We start from the raw sequence: 15961 nt of genomic DNA, 5'->3' as shown, positions 1-15961 counted from the left end.
ACTTCCAAGTTTAGCAATTGCAAATTGTGCTGCTAAAAACATGGATATGCATATTTCACTCTAAGATAATGTCTTTAACTCTTTTGGGAAGATACCTAAAAAGGAAATAGCTGGATCAAACATAGTTTCAATTTTTAGAGGAATCTCTATAATGATTTCCATAGTGACTGTATCAATTTACATTCCCATCAACAATGAAGAAGGGTTCGTTTCTCCCCACAGCCTCACTAATATTTGCTATGGGTTGATTTCTTAATGGTAGCCATTTTTTATTCAATGAGATGAAATCTTAGTGTTAATTTGGTCCTTGATTTGCCAGAGATGTGGAACATTTTTCATGTATTTCTTGGCCATTTGTATTTCTGCATCTGTGAAGTGTCTATTTCAGATGTCTATTTTTTAAATCAGGTCTTTAAATTTGGGGTGTCTAAATATTTTTTCTTTATATATTCTAGGTATTAGTCCCTTGTCTGAGAAGTTGGCAAATTTTTTCCCATCTTAGGTTGTCTTTTTGTTAGTGGTTTCCTTTGCTGTGTTTTTTAGTATAATGTTATCCCATTTGCTGATTCTTAGTATTAGTTCTTGTCCAACCAAGATTTTGTTTAGAAAGTCTTTATCTACACCTATGTCTTTAAGAGTTTTATGGGTTTTGTCTTCCAGAAGATTAAGTGTCTCTGTTTTAATGTTTAAATCTTGATTAATTTTGATTTTAGTGTAGTGCATGGTTAGGAGATACAGATTTGGTTCATTCTTTGGCATGTGAATAGCCAGTTTTCCCAGCACCATTTGTTAAAGAGGCTACCTTTTCTTCAGTTATGGGATTTGATCCATTTGACAAAGATAACATACGTGAGTGTAACTGGAGTTGTTTCTATATCTTCTATTTTGTTTCATTGATACACAAATCTGGTGTTGTTGCTGTGGTTATTGTTTTTGCCAATATTCAAGCCTCAAATGCTCATAGGTAGGGCTTTGGGGAGTGACCGGATCATGGGTATGTGTGATGCTTAATTTAGCATAGTTCTGGATGCAAATGATGGGTTTGCTGAAGGGAGAAAACCCACCATGAGTGTAAGTGGCACAAACTAATAGGTTGCAGCATAAATGAAATAACAAAAGAAGGAATCCGTGCTGCTTCTGGCCTGCCATACCAAGATCTGTTTCTCGTCTACCATGTTTCTCCATCATACCATCCTGCCTTGGAACCAGCAGATTATGGACCAAAACCTCTACAAACTGTAAGCTAAAATAAAAATTCCCTCCTTTAATTTGTGGGTGTGGGTATTTTGCCACTGCAATAAGAAAGTAACTGAGACAGGTTTTATTGCTGGAGAAGAGCAGTCATTGCTGTGACCATACCTGACCATAAGGTTTAGAGGTCTTGGGATTTTTTTGGAGGCATTTTGCTACCTTGTCTTCTTATGCTTTGTTGTCATTTTTTAGTTTTGTGTTGTGTTGAGGGTTTTGGTTGCTTACAGTGGAATGACTTTGTTGGTAATATGGAGAGCCCTTTTAATTACTGTCTGCTTTTCAGTGATGCACTCTGGGTGTATCTAACTATAGGCCTTAGCTTCTGTCTGACCACAATTGTTAATTGTGTAGTTGGCTCATCCTGCTGGCACAGACTTCTAATTTCCACTACTGATCTTTGAGCCTTCCCAGTGCAGATCCTTGATACAGACTTGCATGGAGACATTGTCATGGGCTCTAGGCCTCCAGCTGGACTTGTAGAGACACTGCCACGACCTCTGCATCTTCAGATGGATTCATGCAGGACATTGCCATGGGACCCAGGCCTTCAGCTGGGTTTTTTTTGGGTCTCTAGTATGTGGACAGCTGATCTATATTCTGCATTTGACTTTTTGGGTGAATATTATAAAATAATCCTATAAATTATGTCTCCTATATTGTCTACTCCCTTGAAAACCCTGACCACAACAGACTACAATATTGTTAATAGCACAATTATCAATATTGGTATACAAATAAAACCTGTTAATAGCAACCTCTATCCCACCTACCCTGTCAATACCAACTAAAGAGTGTCTAACAATAATAATGGCTAAGCCAGATATTTACATACCAAGAAACTTTAAAGTACAATCTTTAACAATAGAAAGGAGCTCTATAGTTATAAGCACCAAGACAAACCAAATAATGATATAGATATGTAGAAGATACATAATAGCTACTAAATGTGACAAGTATACTTCTAACTAACAATAGAAAAGAATTCAGCAGTAATAGCACAAAGTTAACAGTCTAAAGATTAATAAATAAAACCTCATGGCTATATTAGTGAAGATGGAAGGAGTGGGGAACAGGAAAATGAAAGGAGAAAAATTTTAAAAATTAAGCCACGGGGGGGGGGGGGATTAAGCCATGGATAATGAGAAGGAGAGAGAGGAGGAAAGTAAAATGAGATAAAGGATACTGTTAAGGAGTAACAGAAAATTTATAGAATTAGATAAGATTACAGAAAAAGACCAACAAGAAAAAGAAGGGGGGAAGGTTTTTAAGAAGAATTAAAACATTAAAAAGAAAATCTCCCAACCCCCTAAAAAATCAGTGAGAAAAAAAAACAAAACAAAAAGTGCAACAAAAAAAATCTTTTGGCAGGGTCTGGCTGTGGAGTTCAGATTGGCCTTGAACTCATTATGGAACCCAGACTGGCCTCAAACTCACATCAGCTTCACAAGTGCTGGAATCACAGGTGTACATTCTATTTTTGGATGAGTGGTTTCTTTCCAGGATCACATTTTGGAATCCAGCAAGTCAATTTCCTTCAATTAGCTTTACAGCCTGTTGGGCTGTGAGGTGCCCCATCTCAAGGCCCTTCTGCCTTTTCTTGCCAAGCTATGACAGCTGTCCAAGCCAAGGCATATCATTTGCTTATTGAAAGGGTTTTGGCCCAGACAGGACCCTGTAGCCAGGAAAGCCTCAACCGGAACCAGGAAGCCCCTATCTCCCCACCCCTAGGAATTTACCTGTGACACCATCTTCCTGCCCCTGGGAATTTACCTATGGCGCCAAACCTAGGACCAATGGGCTACCTGTGCATCCCCAATGCCCCCCCCTTAGGTTCCACCCCAAACTGAGGCTACTTATGTGCCTCACTCCATGTGTTCCATGGAGAGATTGCTGACCCCCGGGGTGGAGATGCCATGCCCTGGGGGATCGGGGTGTCTCTCCCCGCATTCCCAAAATAAAGGTCATTTATATTTCATATTTCTTATCTTTTCAGCCGCCGCAGGTCCTCCCCCACAGTTCTATCACTTATATTGGTAGATGATGAAAACAACAGAATCTCAGTTCTGTGCTTGATATAAGCAGCAGGACAGGGGTTTCCTATCCTGCTGAACCTAAGGCCAGGCCTCTCATATTCAGCCTCTTCTGAAAGCAATACACGCTGAGCCTGATTTCTCATCACAGAGGGTAAAGAGCTGTGTCCTTCCCAACCTGAGTTTAAATTTCTCAGAGGGTGTGTGTCTAGCCTGTGCCTTCTCCACAAATGTCTGTCATCTAGTCACTGTGGTAAGGAACACTGGGAATCTTGAAGTTTTCCAGTTTTAGTTTTTGCTCTTGATTTTGTTTTGAGATAAGGTTTTGCTGCTCAGGTAAGGCTGGCTTTGAAATCACTAGATAGTCCAGGTTGTCCCCAAACTCATGGTGCTACTGCTGCCTCCAAGTGCTGGGATTACAGGTGTACAGCACATGCATGGCTGATTTCAGTTGTTCTGAGGCTCAGCCTTAGATAATCAATAATGGTGGGTGATTAAACACTCTTTGGTAATATGGCAGGTGCTACACTGGATTCCTTTTCTATGTGAAAAGAGTCACTTTTGGAGTAAAACTCTGACCGGCGCAGCCCCACTGAAACAGAAGATGCTTCAGGTGGTAACAGGAACTGCCGCTTTATTTATGCGGGCTCTGGTTTATATATTCGGCTGTGACCAATCACAGGCTGCCACGAGGAAGCAGGGCGGGAATGGGACGCAGGCTCTGGCTACTATATCCAGCTGTGGCCAATCAGGGGTTGCCACAGAGTCGGCACGGGGCGAATACGGAGTGAGCACGAGGTGCGCACGGGTTGGCTAACTTAGAGAGGGAGGTAGCGCATTGCGGAAGCTGGCGTGGTCCTTAGTCCCAGGTGGGGTATGGTATGTTGAGCGCCTGCGCCCAACAAAACTCCACTCTGATTTTATAGCTTACGATAGCTATGGGCTTTTCTTGGGACTAATGCTGCTGGGATGGTCTGCTGTTTCTCCCCAAAGCTGCTGACCCTGCAAACTTTCTTTGTGTCTGTGGAGACAAGTTCCTTTCCCTGGTAACCAGTTTAAGGTCATGGGATTCTTCATTTTTTGTATTTTCCTCTGTGTTATGATTCATTTTTTCAACTCCTCTGTAGCTTCTCATTTTCATTTCAGTTCTCTCCAGATAGGAGAAACTTACTTCGTATTCTCTTTTTTTTCCCTAAGTTGTTGTTTTCCAAGTGTGTGGATTCTGGGCCTGAAAGAGACTATATTTTGCTGGTGATTACTACTCTGCCCTTGTGGTTCCTCAATTTTTGTGCTTTTAAACAGAAGCACTTCTATTTGGTTCTTTGTCTTAATTTCTGTTTCTTTAGTGATATCATCTATTTATTAAAGAGATAAATTCTCCACATTTCTTTTAGTTCTTGCTCATGGTTTGCTTTAGCTCTTCTTTGGATATAGACATTTCTTGTTTAACCACTGATTTATGGTCCTACAATTAGGTCATTAAATGAATTGTCTGTGGAAGGAGTAATTGTATATTGTAAGCACAATATTCAGAACAAAGAAATGGTCAAAGGAAACTCCAATTTGATGACTTCACTTTTACATGCAGTAAAACAGCATAAAAATATAATACTGTACAGTACTATCTGATAGAACTGTGGGGACTGGCGGCGGCTGAAAAGATAAGAAGTATGAAATATAAATGACCTTTATTTTGAGAATGTGGAGAGAGACACTCCCAATTCCCTGGGGTGTGCCCCCCCTCAGCAATCTCTCCATGGAACACGTAGTGTGGAGGCATACATGTAGCTTAGGTTGGGGGTGGTGCCTGAGGAGCATTAGGGATGCACAGGTAGCCCACTGGTATTCTTTTGGCGCCATAGGTAAATTTCTAGGTGTGGGGAAGATGGAGCTCCTTGGTTCCGCCTGAGTCAGGCTTTATCAGCTACAGTGTCCTGTCTGGGCCAAAATCATTTCACTATCAGCAAAAGTTACAATGCTGTATAAAAAAGGTATACTGAACAAAAAAAGATGTTAGGGTTCTATAAACGAGGTGTATAATACTGTACAAAATATGGTACTCTAGAAAAATGGCTTTGTTATATTTGTATCATAGCAATACCTGTAACTTGGCCTTAGTGTATATGTGTTTTTCCCTTCCCCCTCTGGATGACCTAATTGATATGTTAATCAATGCTCTCCTCTGTAAAGAACTGTAAAATCTTACCTAATTGATATGTTAACCATTGCTGCCCTCTACAGATGTGGTGCTAAAGTAAGGTAACTAAGGTTGTTAATTGCTGCTGGACTTCTCTATTCTTTGCTGAGGAAAACAGGATTTCTTATCTAAACTTGCTTGTTTACAGGAAAACTTGCTTGTTACCTGAATCTTCCTCTTCCCATGAAATGTAATCGGCTTGTTTCTGTTTTGTAGTGTGCCACACCCCATTCCCCTTCCTTGCATTGTGTGACCAGCAGCTGTTTGTGGATTTACAAGATAAAAGCCCTGACTTTGAGCTGTCAGGTGCACAGTCTGCAAATTGACTCCTGGAGACTCATCAGGCCTGGCCTAAAATAAAGCCTTTGCTCCCCAAATTTCAATCTCTTGCTTCTTTGGATTTTATTCCGGGGTCCAAGTTATCACACACAAAAAAATGGATTACAAATCTGAGTGGTGGACTATAAGTTCAAACAGCACCTCTCTATCATAAATCCAAATAATCTTTAAACACATAGGTCATTAAACAAAGAATACTTGTATTTAAAACAGTCAGTTTAAACTCTTTGTCTAGACTTCTTTTTTTTTTTTTTTAAATCGGTACCAGGGATCAAACTCACAACCACTTGCTTACAAGGCAGGTGCTTATGCCGCTGAGCTAAATCCCCAGCCCCGATCTGGACTTCTAAAAAGAATAGTTTTTAAAGTTTTTCTCTATTGTCACACTATTGTAGCCAGCTAAGTTAGGTAGAAATATTATAGGCAGTCAGCCAGGGTTAGGCTGGAGGGAGTCAGTGCAGAAGATAAGAACACATTATATGGCTGGAGGTGCATCTGTTGAAGGCCAGGCCTCAAGATAAAGACAGAATGACCAGGATTACATGGCTCCTTGAGGAACAGGCAATAAACTAAAGATTATACTATGATTGATACCAACTCTTCTGATAAAGTCTAAATAGACATCAGTGACCCAGGTGGGTAACCAGGAACCCCTTGATCCATCCCTTCCTAAAAAAAGTCTTTGTTCTTTCCATGTACACTTGCTATGTGACTTACTTCCCCTCTGAGTCAATATTACCTAAGTGGTTTTAATTGTAAGGTTGGAACTGGACCTGACTCCCCCAGCCCCCAACCTGCTTATCAGCAGAAGCACTGCTTTGCAGGGAACTCAGCTCTCAGCAGTTAACTCAGCTCAGTACTGAAGTTGTCACTGGTAAGCACAAGAAAGGGAGTAAGATAAGACAAGGAAATTTTCAGGGTCCAGGACATCTTCAGACATCTGGAAGAACCCAAAACTTTACACAGGACATTTCAAGAACTTTACCCACTGGAGAACGAGACGAGAACTTTGACCACAGATGTTTATTAAAATCTTCCCACCTAAAGTCCTCTGCCTCCTGGCTATCCCTGTAAAAGGGACACATTTCTTTTTGCTCACTGCAGATGCTTATCACTCTCTGCTTGCCTGCACCCAGGCACAATAAATTCCACATTATGTTGCCTTCACATAAGGCTGGTGGTCTTTGCTGCCCCCCCCCCCGTTATGTTACAATAATTTCACTGGTTGATTATAGTTTTGAGTCACATGTCCCTGCTTTGTGATTTTACTCTTTTAAACTTCCTTTAAAAAGTAGCCTTGTCAGCAACCCAGTTTCAGATCCCTTCTTGTCTCTCAGGAGCTATCTCTCAATAAATTTTTCATGCTCTTAACCTCCATTGTTCCTTAGAATTCACTCTTTGATTTTGAGGAACAAGAACACTGTGTATATGACATATAACAGGTTGTGAGTTATTCTATTTCTGCTATATCAATATTTTCTTGTGGATTTTTTTTTGCATGCCTCAATTTATTTTGTTGAAAACTGGATATTTTGAATATGTTAATATGGCAATTCCGGAGATCAGATTCTCCCCTTAAACTTATAACTATTTTTTGTTTGTTTAGTAACTTCTCAACTAATATTTGTTGTACACTAGCAAAAAGTTTCATTATATTTGTCTGTATAATGCACTTTGGTGCCAGTAAGCTACACCCAGAATGTGGGCCTCCATCTTCAAAACCACCACCACTCTGGAGAGTGGGAGATAATCACAAAGTTATTATCAAAATTCAGCATGTTAAAATCATTTCTCTGTTGTAAATTTTTTACAAGTTCGAGTTTCTAAAAAAGATGATTCTTTAATAGTTTTGTCAACTCGTTCACTGCTTTTGTATACTATACTGACAGTTTTCAAGTTTCCTATTGTGATAGTTTTGCTAACATCTTCACATCACTTATTTTTATTGTGTTTCAGCATTGTTTTCTCAGCTTGAATGCAGAAAAAGAAGTATATTTTTTCTGTTACTGAAACTCTCAAAATAACGTACTGCTGATTTGAAGGCAGGATCAAAGAGCAGTTGCAAAAGTTAAGTAAAGATACTATCAGGAAAATAGCTTATCTCTTGCAATGGCAGCATTACCTAAATTACTGGCCCTGCAATTGCCAAGCCTTCAGTGACAGAGGCAATGTTTGGTGGAATTGAAGTCTAGATATTTTGACACTTGGAATTTGGCATAGGCAAGTCATTTAAATTGTTTAAGACCAATTCTTTACCTGTAAAATAGATTTACAGAATTGTGGTAAAGACTTGAAACGGGATGTCATACGTAAAATATTTGACTCATTATAATTTGATTTGGATTTTCAAATTTGGTTCTTGAGCACATTAGCATATATTGCTTTTTCTTGGTTTCATTCTTTTAAAAAAAGCTGGGTATACAGCTCAGTTACAAATGTCCGGCCTGGCAAGCATAGGTCCTGAGTTCGATTCTCCCTGTGCACTTGCCACTGGCTTTCTCTGAAGAAAACGTTTAGGAGTTGCCATACGGTTTACAGGAGGTTTGGCGTTGCTAACAAACACATTCATTTTACTCATTGTAGAGTTACTTTCGTTGGTTTTGCGGTAGGAGAGGTCTAAACTCCCTCTCCTTCTGGATGCCTGGCCAGAGAACGCAAACCCACTAGACCCGCACACCTAAGGGTCTGGGGCTTGGCGCTCCGGGCGGGGCTGAGCGGGAGGAGCTCTGGGCGGCGCAGAGGCCTGTGGGAGTCGTAGTTCGCAATGGCAGAGTTGACTGAGGCCGCTAGCCTGGCGCTCCCAGAACTCCATCCCCCGCCGGCCCCTGCGGCATAGGCCATTCCCTCTTCCTGTTTCGAGGACCAGTAGCCCGGCGGCCGCGAATTGCGAGGACTGAGGAGGGGTCCGTATCTTCTCAACCAGTTCTGCGAGGTGGACGGTTCCGTCGGCTCAGGTGCGGCGAGCCTTCTGTCGCCTTGCAGACTTGCAGCGTGGGAAGGAAAGAGAGGCGCGGGCTGTGGCGGGCGGCAGGAGGGCCTGAGCTTGCGGGAAGCGGGCTGTCACCTGCGCTGGCTCCTCTGTGGAACGTGTCGGACTGAGGCTCCGTGGGAGAGAAGCGAGGTCGAAGCCGCTACCGCGGAGACTGCTCCGGAGCCGCGGCGAAGCGCGCTTCTCCGGGCTCCAGTGCGGTAAAGTAAGGAGTCCGTGGTGCGAGGAAGCGTTAGGGGAAAGGGCAGGGCTATGCCAGGCGAGCACCCCGAACACTGGCTGATGGAGGCGAATTGGGGAAATGGCAGGAATCCAGCGCCTTTCTTTACTCCAATTAAGGAAGCGCTTGAGGAAAGATACCCGTTTGCGCTTGAGCTGGGACCCCAGATGGGCAAGCTTTTCACAAGACTCAAGTTCTGTGAGTGTCTTGATAGTGGGTGGCCTGACACGATAGATGTCTTAAAATACTGGGACCTTGTCAGCTAATCAAACGCATTATCCTTTTAAATGAGAAAATTAAGGTCCATCGAGTTGGACAAGCCCGGTCGTCACGAGACAGCTAGTTCCAGTGGGTGACCAATTTGGCTGAAACCTAGTTGTCCTGATACCTTTATCCATTGTTGAGATCATTAGCTATGCAAACCCTAACATGTTTCTCTTCCTTTCTCTCTCTTTTTTTTTAATGCTCTGGGACCTGACAACCATCTAATAGATACTAGGCAAAGGCTGAATGTTCCTAAGCTGTCCAGTAAGTCAAAGATATTCTTGTCACAGCTTAGAGAAAAATCTGACTCATAAACTGTTTTCATATTAGGATAAAAGGTTGATAGCAAAGATATCATCTATAGTTCTTATATGTTTAAGATAATAAAACATATCTTTCATTCCCCAGTTCATTCCCACTAGAACACTGAGGACAATTAACCTTACATTTCTTCTCACAGCTATACATAGTGCATATTTGTTACACACATAAAATAATATGCTGTTGATTGTGATTTTCTCATACCCTAAGTGTTTACAATAAAAGATAAATGCAGCATGAGAAACTGGATTACTAATGTGAATTACAAATTAAAATAATGGTTTTTAATATTTTTATAAGGATCTATTGGCATAAAGGTTTTGAAAAATCATCAAAAGATTTAAGAATTTCTGTAGGCCTGCTTTTCACATTTAAATTTCATTTCTTTAAAAAAAAAATTCCATTTCTTTGCAAGTGTTCTTTCTTCTTTTTGCCTAACAAAATTTTGGAATGCTTAGTATACCTGGATTGGATGGGGAAAGGGATTCTTTGGTAATGTAGTACTGCTGTAGTCCACATTGACCTCAGGTACTGTCAGATTTAAAATCCCTTGAAGCATTAATAGATCCAGCTGTTACATCACAATTAGATTATTCTATCTCCTATTAGCTGACCAATAAATTACTCATAAGGAAGAATTTAGGAGTCTGGGGATTTAGCTCAGCGGCATAAGCGCCTGCCTTGCAAGTGTGTGGTCGTGAGTTCGATCCCTGGTACCGATAAAAAAGAAAAAGACAGAAAAAGGAAGAATTTAGATAGGTTTGCTGACTTTATACAGTCACAGACTTGTACATAAAATGAAAATGTACATACCATAGCTACTTCCACCAGACTGCTTTTTTAATGGTGTGATCCCGTGTCATTTATATTGGCATATTACAGAGGTGGGTAAACTAACTAACTTTAACCTGCTGATGGGTATGTTTTCTCTTTACAGAGTTTTGTTGGAACAAGCCATGCATACTCACTTACATATTGCCTTTCTCATAAAAGGCAGAGTTGAATACTCACAGAGAGGATGTAACTGGAAAAACCTAAAATACTTATTATCTGGCCATTTACAGAAAAAATTTGTCAACACCTGGCCTAATAAACTGGAAATAAATAAAGTGTCTGAAACTCTGTAACATATACAAGTATATTAGGTAATACTAATTTTTAGTGTCTGAGAAACATTGTGTAAATACTTAATACATTAGATCCACAGTCACATTTGTTTGGGCTCAAGCCCAAATATTCTTTTGCAAATTAATGGAAGCATTTGGCATAGATACTATAGATTTGTTTTTGCAAAAATTGTGAAAGTTTCTGAACCTTGTATGGAATGAGCGGTTACTCTTTGAGATATACTTAACAATCATAGTCAAACCTTTAAAAAACTGTCACACTGACTTTCTCTGATGGTTTTTTATGTACTTTTTATGGAAATAAGCTTCAGTAAGGCACTTACATTTAAAACTTGAAAGTATCAAATCAGGTAAGATCCTCTTTTGGCACCTATCTCACTCTGTTTATGCTGCTCTAACAAAATATTTGGGACTGAATAATTTATAAAAAGCAGATTTATAGCTGAGCATGATAACCTATGCTTTTAATCTTAGTATGTAGGAGACTGAGGGAGAAAGTTTGTCAGTTCAAGTACCACCTACAGTAAGGCTCTTTTTCAAAACAAACAAAAGGTTAGAGATGTAGCTCAGTATGGAAAGTCCTGAGTACAGTTCCCAAGATCACAATACAAAAAATACAACAAAACCAAATTTATATTTGACAATTCTGAAAGTTGGGAGATTCCTGCTTAACTTGCAGTTGGGTTTGGTGTTTGCTTGAGGAACCTGTTTATGCTTCCAAAATGATGCCTTTGTGCTGTACTGTCACACAACAGAAATTTGGAAAGGCAAAAGAGATAAAACTAGTTTCCTTTAGTCCTTTATAAAGTTGATAATTCCATGAATGACCATAAAATTCAAGATTGTGATTCAATGTGTGAATTTTGAAAGGAACAAGAAGCATTAGCAGGACCCTGTATTAAAACTAGTCTTAAACAATTAGGGCATCATTATCAAGTGATCTAGTTTTGATCTAACAGATTCACATTTAACACTTTGTTTTAGGGCTGGGGATTTAGCTCAGCAGCATAAGCACCTGCCTTGCAAGCAGGCGGTTGTGAGTTCGATCCCCGGTACCGATAAAAAGAAAAAAAAAAAAGACTTTGTTTTAAAGCTCGGAGATTAAGGTAATGGAAGTAAATATGTCTGTTTATGTCATGTTTAATTCCCACCAAATTATATCAGTGGTTTGACTATGGGAAATTACTGCTGGTGGAGCATTTAGTATTTTAATCATAAATGGAGTGTTTGCTTTATAATCTACGCAGTATTAGCTATGGCACTCTTAATTCACCTTTCAGCCTAACTCATGAAACTGAAGAATAAAGTTCTACTCATTAAGACATTCAAAAAGGCATTTAGAGAATTCTCAGAAGACTAGGATTGGAAGTTCCATTCAATCCATCTATTCTCCTCCTGGGTGTTTTCCCAGAAAAACTGAAAAGGTCATATCACAGTGATATATGTGCACCCATGTTCATAGCAGCACAATTTGTAATAACTAAATCTTGGAAACAACCGAGATGTCCATCAACCTCAGAGTGGATGAAAAGAATGTGGTATTTTTATGTAATGGAATATTACTCGACTATAAAAAAGAATAATCTTGAGGCCTTCATAGGTAAATGGAGACAATTTGATCCTCATTTGTGAAATAATCATATTTATAAATATCACATTGTATCTCTAGTGTAAAAAGTGATAAACGTAGGAGTAATAAAACCCAAAATGTGTAATTGCTATTGTAATAAAGAGAGGAAAAGGAAGTGCTCTAAAGGATATAACTGCATGTACATTTACGTGTGTAGGATTCATAATCATATTACTAATTTTTGTTGCGTTATTGAACAGAACTGTTTGCAGTCTCGCTGTTTGACTGTCCACTTTGTATGCTTTACTTTTGTAACTTAAATAACTTTTTCTAAGAAGACAATATGTAATTTATCAACTACTGATTTCTTGCTGTTTATTTTTTTCAAATTATTATTTCTCCCCTTTTCCTGTTTTTTTTTTTCCTCTTTAAAAAAGGCATTTAATTGCTTTGAAACAACTTTCCAGGAGATTGAAATTCAGGCTATTTTAAGGAACTAAAAATTACCAATTTCCTTATGAATCTTTTTAGTTACTTAAAAATTATTAAATCTTTGATTTTTTTTAAAGATACCAGGTACTTCAGATTCCTTGCACATTATTTTAAATCACTGAAGTTTTCTGCTTCTCTGTAATTATATAGATTATTTTACTATTGCCACAGAATTTCAGATTTTTCAAAATAAATAAATGTGACTAAACTTGGACTTATAAATTCTTCAAGACCTTCATACTTTACCCAATCATAATTATCACTTTTTGGTAAGACTGCTGAAATCCAAGGATCTTTTTAAATTTCTCCTCTTTCCTGGTTCCTAGCATCCAACTAATTAAAACATTGGTCTTCATGAGTTAAAAGCATCCTCACTCTAGGAATTCAGTCATATTCTTAGTATACTAGTAGTTTAGGAAGCAATACTGCAGAATATTGGTTTACAAAGTAAATAGGCAAGCACAAGCATATTTTCTTCCATTGTTTAACCAGGTTTCTTTTTTGTTACCGTGAGTTGGCTATGGTCCTTTGCCCTGTTTTATTGCCACTGGAAGGGATGTTACTGGCTAGGGAAATGTCTAGTCTGTGAGTATAAAACTTTATGCATGAGAGCTGGGCGTGGTGGCTCACACCTGTAATCCCAGCACTCAGGAGGCTGAGGTAGGAGGATCATTGAGAGTTTGAGACCAGCCTGGGCTACAAAGTGAGCTCAAGGCCAGCCTGAACTACATAGGGAGACCCTGTCTCAAAAAAGACAAAAAAAAAAAAAAACGCACCTTATGCCATTCTGGGTATTATTGCTCTGCTGTTTATAAAGCTGTACAGGGAAGAGCTGATTTTTCAGATGGTTCTTTTGTCTTTCAGGTAGTCTCATTTCTTCCTTAAAGCAGATTATCAGAGTGTAGTGTTAGTACATTTGGAAACGAAGTGTCCAGTTCTGTAGTTTTATTAGCTAAGTGATTTAAGACAAACTTCTCTTAAGCATTAATTTCTTCCTTTCTTCCTTCCTTAATTTTTCCTTTTTTTAAATATTAAGGTAGTATTTCCCAAATTTTAAGAATTAATTGATATTAAATAATCTGTGTAAACATACTAGACAATCTATTAGTAAATGTTGGGTCCATCACTACCTCTCTTTCTATTGATTTACCTTTTTCTCCTGAGTTTTTCCTCCAAAATGAAACCTAGTTTGCTTCCTCAGAAATAATTATTTTCCTTTAATACTGTTTGTGACAGTTTAATAATTCTAGGATAAAACTTTTTATTTGATTTTTTTTTAACCTCAGTGAGTTTATTTCCTTTACAGTAAAGAAATGTAGATATGTCTACTGATTTTATTTAGGCTGCTGAATTAAGCCAATGGATAATTTTTCTAGTTACTTTTTAAAGAATCAATAATAACATACTTTGGTTTACTGAGCACTCAATGTGTACCAGGAACATTATCTTATTTAAATTTCAAACTCTGTGAGACTATTACTTTTACTGTCTACTAAACCAGTGAATCTTTTATATTGTTTTAATTTTTGTACTGACACATGTTTGCAGTACGCAGTGATTGCAATCTTCATGAGGGAGTTGGTACATGTGTATACCAGTTTTATCTTTATTTCTTTCCCTTTTTTGTTGTTTTTGTAAGATTGGCTAGGTCTCTATTTTATTTATTCTTTCAGATAACGTGCTCTTCATTTTCGGTTTGGTTTGGTTTTAGTCTGAATTTCACTAAGTTCCACTCTGATCTTTATAATTTCCTTCTTTGTATTAACTTTGGACTTTGGTGATTCTTTTTTTATTTTATTTTTTTTTTAGGACTTGAGGTGCATCATTAAGTTATTTATTTGGACTTATTCTGTTTTTGTGATGTGTGCCTTCACAGCTATAAACTTTTCTTTCAGGACTCCTTTCATTGTGTCCCATAAGTCCTGGTGTGTAGTAATGGTAATATTGTTTGATTTTAGAAGCTAATTTATTCCTTAATTCCTTCTGTGACCTATTGATTATTCAAGAATGGATTGTTTAATTTCCGTGTGTTTGCATAATTTCTATGGTTTCTTTTGCCACTGATTTCTATTTCTTTGTGCTATGCCTGGGATTTTGATCTTTTTTTATGTACTTAAGTGTGCTTCATGGGTTTGTTGATGATCTACTGGGAAAATTTCCATACGCTTCTGAGAAGAATGTATATTCTGTTAGTTGGGTGAAATAACTATATATATATATGTATGTATGTTAAGTCCATTTGTTTAAAAGTTTTGTCCAACCCTGATACTCCTTTGTTGATTTTTTTGTCCACCTGACCATGTATTTATGATAATGCAGTACTGAGTTCCCCTACTATGATTTTATTGATGTTTATTTGATCTTTTATGTACAGTCATTTATTTTATAAAGTTGGATACACTAGTATTCAGTACATCTATGTTTATCTTCCTTTTGAATTGTTCCTTTAATCAATATATAGTAACATTCTTTGCCTCTTCTGGCCAGGTTTATCTTGAGGTACACTATGTCTGAAAATAGGATAGCTTCTCCTACTTGTTTTCAGGTTTTTATTGCATGGAATATTGTTTTTCACCCGCTGATTTTTAGTGCATAAATTTCCTTTTGGGTTAAAAGTGTTTCTTGTAGGGGGCTGGGGATTTAGCTCAGTGGCATAAGCACCTGTCTTGCAAGCAGGTGGTCGTGAGCTCGATCCCCGGAGTGTTTCTTGTATATACCAGTTGGGGTATTTCTTGATCTACTGTGCTCTGTGTCTTTCAATTGAAGAATTGAGACCGTTCACAACAAGCATTGCTATCAAAAGGTATTGACTTATTCCTGTCATTGCATTATTTTCCTGTTGCTGATTCCCTTTTGTTTCACTGCTTACCCTGCCTGGTGTATTCATCCTATTAGACTTTTGACATTTTTGCTTCTTTGTATCTTTCTAGGATATCCCTGAGAGTTTTTTGTGGTATATTGGTTGATGGTTATGAATTTCTCTGTCATGGAAATACCTTATCTCTCCATCAATTTTGACAGATAGTTTTGCAGGATATATTAGTCTGGCTTAGAAGTTTTTTTTCTTTTAGGTCTTGAAATACTTTACTCCAAGCTTTCCTAACCTTTAAGGTTTATGTTGAGAAGTCTGGTGTCAGTCAAATGGGTTTATTTTTATAAGT

General features: G+C 38.4%; 1 protein-coding gene across 6 annotated transcripts in view; it reads left to right on the top strand.

Moving 5' to 3' along the window:
* Nucleotides 1–8606: 8606 nt before the first annotated feature.
* The window catches only part of Slc38a9 (solute carrier family 38 member 9), a 102312-nt gene continuing 94957 nt past the window's right edge, over nt 8607–15961 (top strand). Inside the window, exons 1-2 of one of the 6 annotated variants that reach the window (XM_063258151.1) lie at nt 8662–8771; nt 9519–9554. The gene's annotated coding sequence lies outside the window, so the exon portion shown is untranslated. The other 5 variants (XM_003470259.5, XM_013152891.3, XM_013152892.3 and 2 more) reach the window with 5 other exon arrangements.

The sequence above is a fragment of the Cavia porcellus genome, unplaced genomic scaffold (genome assembly GCF_034190915.1).
Source record: "Cavia porcellus strain 051 isolate PalLab524CR breed Dunkin Hartley unplaced genomic scaffold, mCavPor4.1 scaffold_11, whole genome shotgun sequence".
Classification (NCBI taxonomy): domain Eukaryota; kingdom Metazoa; phylum Chordata; class Mammalia; order Rodentia; family Caviidae; genus Cavia; species Cavia porcellus.
This window is presented reverse-complemented; position numbering and strand designations above follow the sequence as displayed.